The sequence below is a fragment of the Eumetopias jubatus genome, unplaced genomic scaffold (assembly GCF_037043125.1).
Source record: "Eumetopias jubatus isolate StellerSeaLion01/CBP00866 unplaced genomic scaffold, mEumJub1_p1.0 scaffold_4, whole genome shotgun sequence".
In the NCBI taxonomy this organism is placed as follows: domain Eukaryota; kingdom Metazoa; phylum Chordata; class Mammalia; order Carnivora; family Otariidae; genus Eumetopias; species Eumetopias jubatus.
In genome coordinates, this window is record NW_028274810.1 from 34,573,105 (window position 1) to 34,590,584 (window position 17,480).

Sequence of the window (17,480 nt, forward strand, 5' to 3'; positions counted from 1 at the left end):
AGGTACTATCATTACAAATTAGTTCTGCCTTTTCTAGAATTTCATATTTATTCCTCATTAATAATTTTGTGAGATTAATGTTTGGCTCAGTGAGGTTAAGCAAATTTCACAATTTCACACAACTCCAAGATTCAAAATGAGGATCTGAAATCAGGTCCCTCTGATGCCAAAGCATACTGTTAAATGATACTACAGGATTTGGGTCTTGTTCATTTTTACATTCCTAGCATTTTGTATACCTGACCCTTCGAAAAAAGAAGTGAATTTAAGGAAACTGACCTGCACTGGGTGGGACCCAAGGAAAAAAAGATCCATTTTAAATGATAAATCAGGTCTTGGGAAAGGGAAAAAAGAAAGATAAAGGGTCCTTGACTGTTATTTGCAAAGTCTCAAAGTATCCCCCAAGAAATTTATTAACTACAAATGGAAAGATAGCTTTATAGTGAAGAAACCAGCAGAAACCACCTTAATCAAATGAACAAAATCAACATCACCAGTAAATAAAACATACTGACTTCATGAACCCATATCATTTCTGTGATATTTTTGTCAAACCTGTATAGCTTTAGTCTAACTGATGAGGGAAAGAAGCAGAAACACGTTCACCTTTAACCCAGAAGGCTGACCTATAGCCTGCATAGTTTCTATGAGAATCAAATTAAGTGCTGCTTTCTATATTCTTAAAGGGTCTCGTGAGTGATATGTCTCTCACCAATAGTTAGAATCAAGCTGAATGATAAGCATCAGAGAAATCTTAGGAAAGCAGTTTTATGAGTAGAAATTTGAAGAAAACATTTATGATCTAATACTCCCCGCACATGCCCTCCCCCTTGAGCACTAAGCATAAAACCACTGGCTTCATACAGCAAAAGTACAGCTCTTCCTGCCCACAGGGTTTGTCCCCGTGCTACTTGAATAAACTTACTAAGTTGCGCCATGAAAAAACATCAACAATTTTTTCTTTCCTTTTTTTTTTAAGATTTTTATTTATTTATTTGAGAGAAAGAGAAAGGAGCAGAGGGAGAGGGACAAGCAGACTCTGTGCTGAGCACAGAGCCCAAATCGGGGCTCAAGCTCATGACTCTGAGATGATGACCTGAGCCAAAATCAAGAGTTGGACACTTAACTGACTGAGCCACCTAGGCACCCCAGGAATTCTTTCTTGACCTTAGTGCTCAGTGATCCGGCAATATAATCATGAGAAAATACTTAACAACTAAACTGAGGTCATGAAAGACAAAGTCTGAGGAACAATTACAAACTACAGAAGAATAAAAATGAAATAACAACTAAATTCAATGTGGATCCTGGATTGGATCCTGACCAGAAAAACAGCATTTGTGGAAAAACAGGTAAAATTCAAATAAGGCCTACAGTTTACTTAATAGTATTGTACTAATGTTAATTTCCTAGTTATAATAACTGTCCAGTGGTTATGCAAGACGTTAACATTAGATGAAGCTGGTAAGGGATATAGAGAAACTCTGTCCTATTTTTGCAACCTTTCTGTTAAGTCTGAAATTAGTTCAAAATAAAAAATTAAGGGAGGCCCTTGAATATTTTTCTGCAACCTAAAAATACTTCAAAATCTTATAATAATGACTGCATTTAAACCAAACCTGTGTTAAAACTATATATGGCCAGGGCGCCTGGGTGGCTCAGTCATTAAGCATCTGCCTTCAGCTCAGGTCACGATCCCAGGGTCCTGGGATCAAGCCCCGCATCGGGCTCCCTGCTCTGTGGGAAGCCTGCTTCTCCTTCTCCCACTCCCCCTGCTTGTGTTCCCTCTCTTGCTGTGTCTCTCGCTGTCAAATAAATAATAAAATCTTAAAATATATATATATATGGTCAATTTTTGTTATATTCAAAACATGCCAATATTTATTGAACATCTCTATGTAAGATGGTACAGAATGTGGTGACATGGTGACTGCCTTAAAGCCACTTAGGATTTAATAAGTGAGCTATGAGAGGGGCTCATGGGTGGCTCAGTTGGTTAAGCATCTGCCTTTGGCTCAGGTCACCATCTCAGATGCTGGGATCAAGCCCCATGTTGGGCTCCTTGCTCAGCAGGGAGTCTGCTTTTCCCTCTTCCTCTCTCCCTCCCTTTTCTGCTCTCTCAAATAAATAAAATCATTAAAAAGAGAGAGAGAAATAGAAAATGTTGAAGGTCAAAATCTTGAAAGCATTGGTTCAAAACACAAAACCACTTATTCTGAAAAGTAATAGTTTTCATATCTTCTGAGACTGGAAATTTTTGCTTTTTCATCTTTTAAGAATAAAGAATCAACTTCAGAGACTATTTAAGTACTAGATTCTAACTTCCAGAAAATTCCTACAAGTTCTTAATAAAAACATGATATGATAGAATACAATTTGAAAATCCTAACAAAACACAACATATATGATAGATACATGCTATAGGGACATTGTTTCATCTGTAGTGAACAAAACGGAACAAACTTCTGATGTAAAATGCTCATTTCCCTATTCTTAAGATTGAAATTGTTAAGAAGCTATCATTTGTATACAAATCCCACATCTTCATGGGCAAGCTGTCTGTCCAGTCTTGGGGTAGACATCTGACCTAAGCAGAGTCCATCATAGAATTATAGCCCAATTATATTTTAGTTAAGCTCTTTTGGTTTAAAACAAATTGAGGAAATTATAAATAAGAGGGAAGCAATCAGCTTTATTGGAAAGATTGGAAGGATACTGGGGTAAGCTCACAGAACGAAAGAAAGAAATCATCAGAATGACAGAACCAGGGGAGTTCTGTAGACCTTAATAGTATTTATTTATGGGCCTTCCTCTTGAATGCCACCATCTCTATGTCAAGCCACAATTTAATGTTTCAGGAGGGCAAGAATTTTATTTTATCTGTCTTTTCCACCATTGTATCTTTAGCAATTAAAACAATGTCTATCATATAATAGGCCTTCAAAAAACATTTGCTGAATGAACTGATAAAATTAGCTAAAATAATTCCTGGGTGAAAAAATGCCCTAGGCCCAGTTTATTTCAGGAATCTGCCCCCCCTTCTTTTATTTTATTTTATTTATTTATTTGACAGAGAGAGACACAGCGAGAGAGGGAACACAAGCAGGGGGAGTAGGAGAGGGAGAAGCAGGCTTCCCGAGGAGCAGGGAGCCCGATGCGGGGCTTAATCCCAGGATCCTGGGATCATGACCTGAGCCGAAGGCAGATGCTTAATGATTGAGCCACGCAGGTGCCCCTGCCCCCTGATCCTAGATGAGTTGATGCCGTTGTGGGGCCTTTTCCATAAACGAGACACTTGTGAATGTTGCTAATGGGTACCGATTAGATATACAAATATTAAAACACTGACTGTAAATTATTCTATCAAGGAAAGGCATTTTTATGTATTTTAAAGGCCTCTAAATTTGCATATTTGTATCATTCCTTAATTTTCTTATGCTTTTTCTCAAAAACATGCAAATCATAATAACTTTAAACATGGACAATCACCCATGCCACTACTGGCAAAACTGAGTAAAAAGCATAAATGCTAAAATTAGGCTTAAAATCTATTTTAACTTGGATTTCATTAAGCAGATTTTCATCAGTTTTTGATTCATAACTGATCTATATTTCTTTCAGATTCTTCTCCATACTGTTAGATTACTAATACAGAAAATTATCTTAATGTTTATTTACATTAATACACTTATTTGTAAAATGTGCATTGGTAGAATAACCTAAACAAGGTTTAATCCTTCTGTTATGAAATGTTAAAGTTATCTTCACTGAATACTCTTAATTAAAAAAAATTTTTTTTAAGATTTTTATGTAACTGTCTTGTCAGTAAACAGGTTTAATCTAATTGTTATAACTCAGAAACAAAAACCAACCAAAGATTTATCAAATTATATTTATAAATTTATAATATTAGCTCCTCCACTTCATATGGTAATTCTAAATTTCAGAATACCTATTTGTTTATAATATGTGACACTATGATAAAAGTCTAGCCTTTAGAAAGACCATTAAATCATTCCAACCTTCAAATTGAGAATTATCTGAAATTATGAGAAAGAATGACTTGCAGCTGGAACCCCTCTACCCTCAACATTTTGTATGCATTCACAATTGTTTATAAAGCTACCTCAGCAAGTTAGAATTAGAGAAATGGGCTCCATTAGATAAATTAAGATGTTTGCTTCAGAAAGAGAAGACACAGAAGGCAAATTTAACCTTAAAAGAAAACCTAATTGAGGTTTTGACCAATCTAACTAGGTATTTGTAACCGGGCACAGAATTTTAAACCTGAAAGGCAATTTTAAACCTAAAAGATTAATGTAACTTTATGAACAGGTTTTTAAGAAAAAATCTCTATAGGTAGATCAAAGTAAAGTTGCTGTACGTCAAGTAAGAAAAGTATACTTAGGATTTTGGAGCACAATATGTGAAATCAAATTACCCTCGATCCTGGCTGACCTTGTATCAGCTGTGTAACTTAGAGTAAATTATTTAACTTCTCTGTTTCAATTTCCTGATTTGTAAACACCTCACAGGTTTGTAAATATCAATGCAATATTACACACAAAAATCTTGGAACTGTATTTGGCACACAGACCTCAACATAGGCTAGTAATTTTTAAAAAACTGTTAGATACGGGCACCTGGGTGGCTCAGTTGGTTAAGCGACTGCCTTCGGCTCAGGTCATGATCCTGGAGTTTCAGGATCGAGTCCCGCATCGGGCTCCCTGCTCAGCAGGGAGTCTGCTTCTCCCTCTGACCCTCCCTCCTCTCATGTGCTCTCTCTCATTCTCTCTCTCAAATAAATAAAATCTTTTATAAATAAATAAATAAATAAATAAAACTTAGGAATGTATTTATAAAAAAACTGTTAGATAAAGTAAGGGACATTTTTTACATTACATAAAGACACCGTTGTGGCATTTTTCTAAGGACCAATTAGTTGTCCTCATTTAAAACTCAACCTTGGATTAACCATATCAACCTGGCAAAATAATCCCGCGGGGCAGTTCTAAGAAGATCCTTTTAACACTTACTCCCACCCTAAATTATTCAAATAAGATCAATGAACTAATTCTAGGAATTGAAGACATTTATAAAAACTTGTGTAAATGGTTGTCATAGCATTACTTATAATATTGAAAAACTAGAAATATAAATGTCTAATAATAGAGGACTGGTTAAAATAACAATCAACACAAATGAGTATCACCACCACGGCTAACAATTTTCATAATGCTTTACTAAGTTCCAGGAACCATTCTAAGTGCTTAGCATATATGAATTTATTTAATCCACAACTCTGTAAAGTAGATCATTTTATTTTCTCCATTTTAGAGATGATAAAAATATCCTACCCTAAATCAAATGACTAGAAAAAGAACCAAGACTTAAGCCCATGCAGTTCCAGTACCAATGCTCTTAACCATAGGCTATGAAACTAACATTGCAAAAACTCAAAAACTTTCGTTACTATCTTGATTGGGTTGGGCTGTATCTTCAGTACAGATGATCCCTGAACAACACAGGGGTTAGGGGTGGTGACCTACCCCCTCCCCCACCCTACAAACATCTGCATATAACTTAACTATAGTTAAGTCAACCTAAAACTGGTCAACAGTAGGCTATTTTATCTATAATAACAGCTGATCAACACATATTTTGTATATATGTTATATATTCTTACTATAAACTAAGAGAAAAGAAAATGTTATTAAGAATATCATATGGGGGTGCCTGGGTGGCTCAGTAGGTTAAACGTCTGCCTTCAGCTCAGGTCATGATCCCAGAGTCCTGGGATCCAGTCCTGCATCAGGCTCCGTGCTCGGCGAGGAGCCTGCTTCTCCCTCTCCCTCTGCTGCTCCCCCTGCTTGTGCTTGCTCTCTCTGTCAAATAAATAAATAAAATCTTCCAAAAAAATTTAAAATTAAAAAAAAGAAAATCATATGGAAGAGAAAATGCATATACAGTACTGTACTTATCAGAAAAAAATCTGTAAGTGGACCCATGCAGTTCAAACCCATGTTGCTTAAGGGTCAACTATACCTGTGGAGAGCTTTTGTTTTGTTTTTAATCTCTTTGCAACATCTATTCCAAATGTTCACTCAAAGCAAAGAAAGACAGTATATAAATGTTTTTCACAGAACTTTAATATGGCCAATAAAGGTTTAACAATCTTTAAGTCAATGGCTCTTAATCTTGGCTGAGTATTAAAAATCATCTGGACATTTTTAAAACATAGCAATACCCAGGTCCCACCACCAGAGTTCTAGTTTAAGAGTCATCCTTATCATAGTCCAGTAAAATCAGAATCTCTGAGAATGGGGCTCAGACATATTTTTTTTTTTTTAATTCCTCAGTAATTCTTGGTGGAGACAAGGTTGAGATCCACAGCTTTAAACAGTAAGGGTCTTGACGGGAGGAGATATTTACATGAGTTTTCAGCAGTTGTATCAACAATCAAGAATCCTATTAGCAAACATTAGATATGGGAAACAATGGCCAAAAAAAAAACAAACAAAACAAAGAAAACAAAAACACCTCTGGAATCAAGAATCAGAACTAACCAAGGCCATGAGATTAAAAGGAACAAAAAGGAGGAAGGTCCATGCAGCAACTACTTCCAAAATCAGTGATCAATGCTCTACCCTGTGGGTAAGAGTAAGCTGAGATGCCAGGGTCCTTCTTGGGATACTGGATAATTACTGGGAGGAATGTAAAAGTGGAATGCCCTTCAGCCTGACATAAGAAAAACTTAAATTATGTAAAAGAAAGCTTTAGAAAAGAAGGCAGTGCTTTGGGCTAGGACTCTAAAGGTCCACACCTGAGGAGCAATCCTGTGAATCAGAAATAAAACAGCCCTTATGCAGACTGCAGCACCCTGGCTTTAAGTCATCTCGCCAGCCTAGAAAATCTCAAGTCCCCAAACTGAAGGTGATTCTGATTGCTAGTACTCCCAAGGTACATGACCCAGGTTAACACAGGAAAATCCTCCCTTGAGGAAAGTAACAATGTCCAAGGCTTCAAATTATCTCTATAAATAATTTCTTAAGTACAAAGCCCAACATATAATCAAAGGAGATGAGACCACTCTCTAAGAAGCAATAGGGAATGAAAATAAGCACCAAAACAGCCTACTGGGACTCCAGATATTGAAACTGTCATTGATTATGAACCAACTATGCTTATGCTCAAGGAGTTTTTTAAAAAGAGTAGTAGAAAAACTTGGCAGGGAACTAGAAAACTCTAAAAAGCAACTAATCAGATCTCAAAAAGAAACAACCAAAAATTCTACAGTGGAAAAACACAGTAACTAAAGAAGTCAACAGATGAGTTGAGCAGCAAATTAGATACATCTGAAGAGCTTTACTGAACTAAAAGGTCAAAAGAAACTATGCTGAAAGAAGCAGAGAGAAGGAGAGGGAAAGTACAGAAAAGATACAGAGAAAACAATGAGTTATTCTAATATACATTTAAGAGGAGTTCAGAGGAATGAAAAAACATATGTGGCAGAGACAATATATGAAGAGATAATGGCTATGTATACTCCAAAAGTAGTTAAGACATCAGTCCACGTATCCCAGGAGCCCAATAAATAGAAAGCAAAATAAAGACCTACATTTAAAAAAACAAAATAAAAGATTTTTTTCAGGTAAAAGAAAAAAATATACCAGAAGTAGTAAAAATAGAAAGACCAAATAAAAACGGACAGTACTGAGGCATCTATGAAATGGAAAGAAATCAGACTGGGGTATATGAATGCAGAAAAGGAAGAGAGGAAAAGAAGGGGAGGGAGGGGAGATTAGGGGTAAGTAGAGAAATCTGTATCATTTCCAGAAATGAAAAAAATCTTAAGTCCCATCATCTTGGTTCAAGACAATTACATAGTAAAGAAAAAAGAATTAAAAATCCCAAATTAAACCAAACCCCCCAAAACACATAAGATATGGTATGAGGATCTATGGTCCATTAACTTTTCACCCTCAACACTAGCACCACAGTGTTTTTGATAAAAATCTGAAAACAAACATAATTCATCTTCAAAGAAAAAGTTCATCTGGAAACTTGCTGTTTAGATCTTAAAACACATTTTAACATTAAACCAAAGAAGCTATAAATGATGAATAGATCAGATTCCTAGAGCGACTCTATAAAAACACCCTTCACATGAGAATTATAGGCTGCAATGACAATGACATAGTTTTGTTTTTTTTTTTTTTTAAGTCTAAGAGAAAATGTTTGAGAGTTTCAGTGTCAGGAAACCTTTTCCTCAGTTGCCGGGTACCAAGACAGTATTTTTTCTCCTTTTCCTTATCCCACATGCTTCTATAGCATCAGCAACCCTACACCTGGTCTAGGGAACAGGGGTAGAATATGTAGGTACTGGTAGTACCCAGGAAGTGCTTGCCCTGCTTTTGGAGTAAGATATTGTTAGGCAGTTGGAGAACAGAAGTCTATAATCAGGAAGGGGAGTGAAATGATGAGGTCATGGGATAAATGAGAAGGAAAAGTTAAAAAAATAAGTTTTATGGTTTTTCCAAAAAGAAGTGAGAAATACATGTTCCTACCTAAATGATACACATATCAAAAAAAAATCATGTATTTGGAACAATCTCACTTACATGGAATTAAAACAAAGAAGAATTTGATGAAAGTGTCTTTATCCCATTCTTCCGGCAAAAAATCCAGTTTTCTACACTACTGAGTTGAATGGTACTAATGATTTCATATTCCTGTCTCAACATAAATAATAGAGAATAAAATTAGTTTATAACTCTTATTTTCAACAGGGTTAAAATTAAATTTCCAAATATATGATTTTTAACATCTTAGATCTTAAAATCTAGCAGCATGAAGTTTGTTTTTTAAGCAAACCAGAGATACTTAAACAGGGCACAGAAATAAAGGTTAGAGGAACCACTTATGTTTCAAAGATTAAAGAGATAAGGAATCCAAAGGTAACCTAAGCCAAAACTATACAAACGTCCATTATGTTTCTGCCAGGACTTCAAGAACATTGCTACCAAATACATATATATGCTTTGGATATCAAGAAAAGCCTATATCCAAATAAATAAATCGCCAAGAAATACAGTGAAGTGGCCACCTATTAGTGAATTAGATCCCAAAACTTGTTCAAAGACTACATAAAGAACTATAATTATTTGATAAACTTAGTATCTCAAGTGTTAGCTGCTTTTGTATTGTGTTCCCAAGATTCCTAACGGTTTAAAAAAAAAATCAAGAGAATCAATTAGATAAATTCTCAGTAATATGTTCTAACAAATAAGGCAATATAATTTACTACACTCTTCCTTTCATAAAAACAATAAAGGTCCTTGTTGAAATAACTCCCTTGTACCCTAAAGTGTTGATCTTAAATCCCTAAAGAATGGAATACATTCTATTATTTTTTAAAATAATCCAAATTAAAGTTTAGTAAGAGAGATTTATACCATAGGTTAAAATGTAAAAAACAAAAGCAGTACCAACAGTTAATGGACTTTTATTACTTAAAAGATGATTACAAATGTATTTAACAATAAATTTTATTTAAAAAGTTCATTATAAAGATACACTTCCCATCAGGTTTCTAATCCAACTGAGAAATAATATTAGTAAGAATTTTCCCCCTATACTCATTAGTATGAATATCTCCCAGTGGCTAAATCCAGGCAGAAGCCTATGGGATCAGCCCCTGAGATAGAAGTGAAAATTCACAAATGAATCTAAAAGCTAAAAGGCAAATGATGACACAAAATACACCCAAAAATCTTTTCTGGTATTAGTAGATATCTTACAGACCTTATATTTTATCACTTATTCATATCATATCCTTGTTTAAACTACACCTTCTCCTAAAGAGGGTAGAAAAATAATCCTATATTCCTCACTTTAATGCTATTTTTAAAAATTCATTATGATATCTAAAAATCTAAGGATTATTTCCAAGTAGTTCAAGCCCTACAGTATTTCAAGTTCAAGGGTCATTTATCCAAGTAGTTAGATTTTAATCACTGGCTGGATATTTTAATCACCTAAGGAGTTAAAAAACAAAATAAAACAAAAATGCCCAACACCCCCAAACTTGCCCCCAATTAGATTAGAATCTCCAAAAGTGGAGCCCAGGCACTGGTAGTTTCTTTAAAACTTCCCAAAGTGATTTTAATGTACAACTAGGCTTGAGAACCACTAGTCCATACAAGATAGTGCTAAAATTCTAAGGATTAAAACTAAAATTTTATACTCAATGGCACCCTTAAGTCACAGCCATAAGAGGGCAGCAAGGAGCTATTATGGAAAGTCACACATGGAAAAAAGGTACTAAGAAATGTCCTCAGGGAAAGACCCCATGGAAATTCAAGTGCTCTGGGAGAAATACCACAGCTCAACTGGGAACTAAGGAATGGTAAGGAACCAAGAGATAAGCCAGCAAACAAGAGTTGAAGGAAGGGGAGAGAGGGGAAGAGAGAAGAGAGAGAGAGAGAGGAAATGTCAGAGAAGTGTCTGACACAGAAAAGACCACTTAATGGATGGAGAGTTTAAGTTTTAGATTCACTAGCAAGCAGAAGGTAATTCTCCAAAATAAGACAGAGGCTAGAAGAGTTTCTTGAAACCTCCATCTTCAACAATAACAGTCCCAGATGAACTAGAAAATAGTGTGACTCTTGAGAGGTGGTTTTGGAATTCACAAAAGTAGAATAACTTAGGCATAAAACAGGTAGCTTTAAAAAAATCTTGGACAGGGCGCCTGGGTGGCTCAGTTGGTTAAGCGACTGCCTTCGGCTCAGGTCATGATCCTGGAGTCCCGGGATCGAGTCCACATCGGGCTTCCTGCTCAGCAGGGAGTCTGCTTCTCCCTCTGACCCTCTGCCCTCTCGTGCTATCTCTCTCTTTCTCTCTCTCTCAAATAAATAAATAAATCTTTAAAAAAAAAATCTTGGACAACATATATAAAGAATTAATAGGAGATGTCAGAGTATTTCATAATAAAGAACATATACTCCTTTTAAAATAGAAACTATAGAACCTTTAGCAATGAGTATTAAGACTTCATATCCCTCTTCCCCTATAGGATGCTTAAAAAAAAAAAAGTGATGTTCCAATTCAGACACCTACCTACAATTATTTATAACCTGTAACAATTTCGGCAAAAAAAAAAAAATCCCTTATTTTACAAACTAATCCTTCTTCTCCTTGGCCACTAGGAAACTCAGAGCTTTTAAGAACCTTTTTTCTGGGCGCCTGGGTGGCTCAGTCGGTTAAGCGACTGCCTTCGGCTCAGGTCATGATCCTGGAGTCCCTGGATGGAGTCTCACATCAGGGTCCCTGCTCGGCGGGGAGTCTGCTTCTCCCTCTGACCCTCCCCCCTCTCATGTGCTCTCTCTCTCTCATAATCTCTCTCTCAAATAAATAAAATCTTAAAAAAAAAAAAAAAAAGAACCTTTTTTCTGAGCGAAGGCGAGCGCTCGGCCTCTCGGCGCTCTCCTGCTTGGGCCTAGCCAGGCCCGCGCCGGCAGCGCAGCCGGAGTCTCGGAGCTAGCTGGACCTGGCCCGCCAGGCGGCTTGGTGGGGCTGCGGGCCGTCGCGGGCGGGGACATCTCCTTGCACAACTTCAGCGCGAGGCTGTGGGAGCAGCTCGTCCACTTCCATGCCATGCGGCTGACGCACTCGCTCTTCCTGTGGGTGGGAGCCACGCCGCACCTGCGCAACCTCGCCGTGGCCATGCACAACCGCTACGATTCCATCCCCGTGTCTACCTCCCGCCTCGGAGACACTTCCGACACCACTTCCACTGGCCTTGCCTGGCGCTTAGCCAGGGAGACCAACAAACAGGTGTTTTTGTCAGCTATAACCTTCAAAACACAGACAGTAACTTCCCCTTACTGGTAGAAAACAGGATCAAGGAAGAAATGGAGGCTTTTCCGGAAAAGTTCTAGCCGAGTGGCAGAAGTGAGGATTTGAAACTTATGTACAATGTACACTGAAATAAATGGATTGAATTTCAAAAAAAAAAACAAATAGAACCTTTTTTCTGAGTCTTTGAAGGTTGCATGTTATGGCATACATTTTTGTGTATTAACATTATCCTTAGAACTATTATCTTCCTTGTGCTCATTTTCCAGTCATCCTGATTTCCTTAGCTACTTACTCTGTTATTGTTATCAGTGAAAAATGAATACAATCCTTTTTGAAATGAGATTGAGATTAAGGGAATCAATTAAAATATGATCCAGACTCATCTAACCTTTGCTCTTGCATCACTTAGTACTTTATAAGCCCTATTAGGAATACTACAAATACATGATACTCAAAAGGAGTCCAGGTGTGAGTTTACCAGTACAAATCCATCTTGACGATCAGAAAAACTGCCCTAAGCATATGGGAGATTGTCATTCTTTATAAATGAAGACAATAAATCTATTACTACCAATATCCCTGCCTACTAAAAACAATAAATTGAACTAAAGAATTATGCCCTTAACATCCAAAGGCTGGCACTGAACCAGCTGTTACTTGTTCATTATTTTAAAAATATAAATAAAATTACTGAAGAGTATTTTGAAAGGTATTTTAGCTTTAAGATTTAAATTTTTAACAATTTTTCTCACTTTTTGACAAAAAATGAGACAGAAAGGTATTCAAAATTTCTTTGGACTCTTTATTTTAAGCTAAAACTTCAGCCTCTACCTTTTATTCAAAAATAAATACAGCAAAACCACTTGTTCCTATACCGCCATCATTAGCCAGGGCCTGGGAGCAGCGGAGAATCATAACCTTGGAAGAAAAGTCAGTTATCAGATTTTCACTTGTAATCACAAATGCTTAGCTGACCACAGCCTCCAGGTGAGCTTAATATCCTAACCAATCATCTGTGTGCAAATTTCATATTTTATAATTGTATTAACTCAATCTATATTATCTTAAAATTACTTCATGGATAGCTTCAACTCTATGCTGTGGCTCTTTAAAATGTGTACTATTCGTTTACTGCTTTTATAATGACACAGTAAAATTCCACATGCTGAATTATGTTTACATTTCTTGGGATTAAGGACCATGCTTAATTCATCTTTGTACCTCTCAACATTTAGCACAATGCTACTGATGACAGTAAATAAGGTCCCAGTGAGATCTTTTTCCTTCTCTTACTTTTCCATTATTACATTTATATCTTACATACATTATATACTGTATAAAACTAAATGTACAGATTATAGAATTATTAGTAATTCCCAAAAGGTAGAAACCCAAATGTCCCTCAATGGATAAATAAATGAACAAGTCATGGTATATACATATAAGGGAATTATTATTCAGCCATAAAAGGGAATGAAGTGCTGATACATGCCACAACTTCGATGAATCTTAAAAACATTATGCTAAGTGAAAGAAGTCAGACAAAAAGGTCACATACTGTATGATTTTTTCACATAACGTATTCAGTATCGGCAAATCCATGGAGACAAAAATCAGATTCAAGATTATAAGGGGATTGGAGGATAGACATTACTGGACTTCCAGATAAAGCTACAGTAATCAAGACAGTGTGGTATTGGTGAAAGAACAGACAAGATCAATGAAACAAAACAGCCCAGAAATAGACCCACATAAATACAGCCAACTGATCTTTGATAAAGGAGCAACAATGGGAAAAGCAGTTTTTTCAATAAATGGTGCTGGAACAATAGGATATTCTCATGCAAAAAAAAAAAAAGTTTAAACATAGATCTTACATCTTTTACAAAAATTACCTTAAAGTTGATCATAGGCCTAAATGTAAAACACAAACCTATAAAACTCAGGGTGCCTGGCTGGCTCAGTCAGAAGAGCATGTATTCCTGATCTCGGACCCATGAGTTCAAGCCCCACCTTGGGTGTAGAGATTATCTGAATAAATAAAACTTACACACACACACACACACAAAACTATAAAATTCCTAGAAGAAAACATAGGGAGAAAATCTAGATGACCATGAGTTTGGAGATGACTTTTTAGACACATTTCAATGTTAAATATAATTCATTTTAATTTTCCAAAGATTAGGGATGAGGAGTCTTAATCTACAGTTTCTGAATATATTCCCTAATTCCTTAAATTCGACTAGCAAGGATCTGTATGAAACTAATAAGACAATGATACTCAGAGTCTAAACAGAGAAAATCATGAAGCAATATAAACCTTTCTAAATGCAGGATAATTTACAATGGAGACGTATCAAGCACCACAGAGGAAGGTGATATTTTTTCCTGGTCGGGAAATCTTTTTAGTGGCACCCTTATAAAGAAGCCAATCCTTTTTACATAGACTGTAGGTTTTCCTGTAAGAAAATCACAAGTCAAGACAGCAGAGCAAAAAGTCAGATCTTACAAACTGGAACTAAAGGCATCACAAGGAGATAACCTGAAAGGAAAAAAAAAAAGTTCCTTCTACTATTAGTTCCTTTTGGATAGGTTCACATTGCCCAAAACCAGATTTTCATGGGAGTACTATTGATATTTTTCTGTAATCATGGTGGCCAACTGGGAATACTGTTTGAAACCATCTTCCAGCTAGAAGTATCTAGGCCATGCTATGTTTTAAAGAATTTTAAGGACTTGACTGATTCCTTTTCAGCACTGTGTCATAGAATTATTCCTTCAGAAAAATCCTGGCTTTACCTGCAAGGTTCTCTATTGGCCTACTTTCCTCTGAATGTGGGACAATCTTGGATTCAAAAAAAATTTTTTAAACCCTGAATTTTCAGAAAAGAAATTGTGAGATGATAGAAAATATATACTGGTCTCTGCCCCTAGTTCCTGGCACAGAGCTCCTAAGTCCCTTATAATTTCCTGGGTGATAAAAGTGTCTTTTGTTCTAATGAGGCAGCTACTGGTGGGCTGCTGGATAAAGTACAGGTATAACTGGGCTTATAACTGTCCTCTGAAGGCAGCGGGGGCATTTTTGTGGGACTGCCCTTAACCTGTGGGATTTGATGCTATCTCCAGGCAGAGAGAATCAGAATTGAGTTAAATTGTCAGAGAGTCAGCTGGTGTCTCAGAGAATTTCCTGTTGTGGGGGGAAAAAAACCCACACATTTGATGACCAAAAATATGAATTCCATGTAAGTAGTAAAGAAGGAAGGAGGGAAGAAAAACCTAGTAGGGAAGAACTGAGTTTTTCCTCTACACAGAAGGTGGAAGAGTGAGTTTTTCCTTTACATAAATTATCACTTGCCTGTTTATTCCTTAAAGCAATAAATACACACCTAGTTGATAACCCAAAATAACTGTCCTTCAAGCCCTTACCCAGTTCTTATCAACAAAAGAGATTTAAAGAAATTATGTATGTATTACACATGGATATGTATACATACACAAAATTTATAAATGTGTGTGTATATACATATAGAGAAAATGAGAGAAAGAGAACTTATATCTGAAGGATATACAGATGAATCATTCCTTGATATACTCTGGGTTTTATTTTTAGATAAAAACTATTTTTTTTAAAGATTTTATTTATTCATTTGAGGCACAGAGATAGAGAGAGAGCATTAGCAGGGGGAGAGGCAGAGGGAGAGGGAGAAGCAGGCTCCCTGCTGAGCCAGGAGCCCGATGTGGGGCTCGATCCCAGGACGCTGGGATCATGACCTGAGACAAAGGCACTTAATGACTGAGCCACCCAGGCACCCCAAGACTACTTATTTAGACTCCCCACGCCCCACCTCCAATAAAAATTACACCTCGGCATCATGACCTCAGCTTTCACTTAGGACACTGTAAAAAAAAAAAAAAAACAGCTTTGTGAAACCCACTACATCATTCAGTATTCCCTACATGAAGCCCCATTCAAGAACTTTCTTTCAGAAATATGCACTAGGAAAGTTTTTGCCCCCTCCAAGGAACTAGTGTGTTTTATTTTTGACTTTAGACAAGAGAAGAAAACTCTCAGAACCAAATTCTCAGATCAAATATATCAATCTGTACACTTAGATTTATACATTGTAAATTACAACTCAAAAAAATTTTTTTCACGTCAAGCTAAGAAATGATTAAGGACTCTAAGACAGCATGTGTGTTCTAATTGTTCCTCTAGTCTTGACTTTCTAATTTATATTTTACCCAATCCTAAAACTTTATTCCTTTTCCATGTATTTTATTTTCCACTGATACAGAGATAAGCTGGAAAGGTCATACAACATACATGAGAAGAAAGCAGAACAGACTGGAGCTGTGACAGCCAATCCTGACCAGTGAATTACCCATCTCCTAGAGAAGAGGAATAAAATTCATACTGATTGCTTATAGCATACAGGCTATTTATAATTAGTTGAATAGTGTATAATCAAACAATTTGGTAAATCTATTAACATTATATATTAAAATCTATTAACATGTTATTCTCAAATAAATGTCTTTTTATCTTAAAATCCAAATTCAAGGATCTCAAGCAGGTTTTATTTATAATAAATATCTGACTCGAAGTGGGCAATGCTAAAAAGCTGAGACACCAACAGCATGTTAGCAGTAAGTGCTATTAAGAGAATTTATATGCAGATGGCACCTGGGTAGCTCAGTCAATTAAGCGACCAATTCTTGATTTCAGCTCCAGTCATGATCTCAGGGTTGTGAAATCGAGGCCTACATCAGGCTCCACGCTGAGCGCAGTGTCTGCTTGGGATTCTCTCTCTCTCTCTCTCTCTCTCTCTCTCTCTCTCTCTCTCTATCCTCCTCCCTCGCCCCTGCCCCCCCTCTAAATTTAATTAATTAATAAAATTTTTAAAGAAAGGATTTATATGCAAATACTTCTCATATGCATTCCAATTTGCCATAAAAGGAAAGACCAAATCTGAATAATCTACTGTCAATAAATTACAGCTGAAATAAATATTGAAACATAAACCACTGGGGTGCCTGGCTGGCGCAGTCAGTGCAGCATGCAACTCTTGATCTCAGGGTTGTGGGTTTGAGCCCCATGCTGGATGTAGAGATTACTTAAAACTAAAATCTTTAAAAAAAAAAAAAAAGAAACATATAAACTACTAAAAAATGCTTTAACTTGTGTTGTTTCCTTGCATAAAATGCCTATCTCCCTATTGTGTGGTTGAACCAACTTACAACTCCTGATCAGGAGGTTCAGCTCAATACTACCTTCCACTTATCATTTGCATGTTGCACCTTTTCTCTTTCAAAGGCTATACAAACTTGACAAATCTATTCCACCGTAATCATATAGCAGGAAAGATGGGGGGGGGCATTTCCTGGAATTGTCTGCAAAGCAAACAAAACAAGAAGACTTCTTACTCTGACTTATTATTTTGAAAAAATTCAAACCTACAATAAGTTGTAAGAAAGTACAATGAAGACCTTTTACATCCTCCATCCGATCATTAAGTTTTAATGGGGGCAAAACTGGTTCTTGAGGAGGATAAAAAAATCTCAGACATTACAAGAAGGTTGTGAAACCCAGACTGACCAATTGTTAACATTCTGCCACA

General features: G+C 36.4%; 1 protein-coding gene and 1 pseudogene across 3 annotated transcripts in view; one reads left to right on the top strand and one right to left on the bottom strand.

The window, feature by feature from the left end:
- HS2ST1 (heparan sulfate 2-O-sulfotransferase 1) overlaps positions 1-17,480 on the bottom strand; it is a 172,280-nt gene that overhangs the window by 127,464 nt on the left and 27,336 nt on the right. The window lies entirely within an intron of this gene.
- Positions 1,299-11,939, top strand: LOC114208355 (proteasome assembly chaperone 4 pseudogene; annotated as a pseudogene).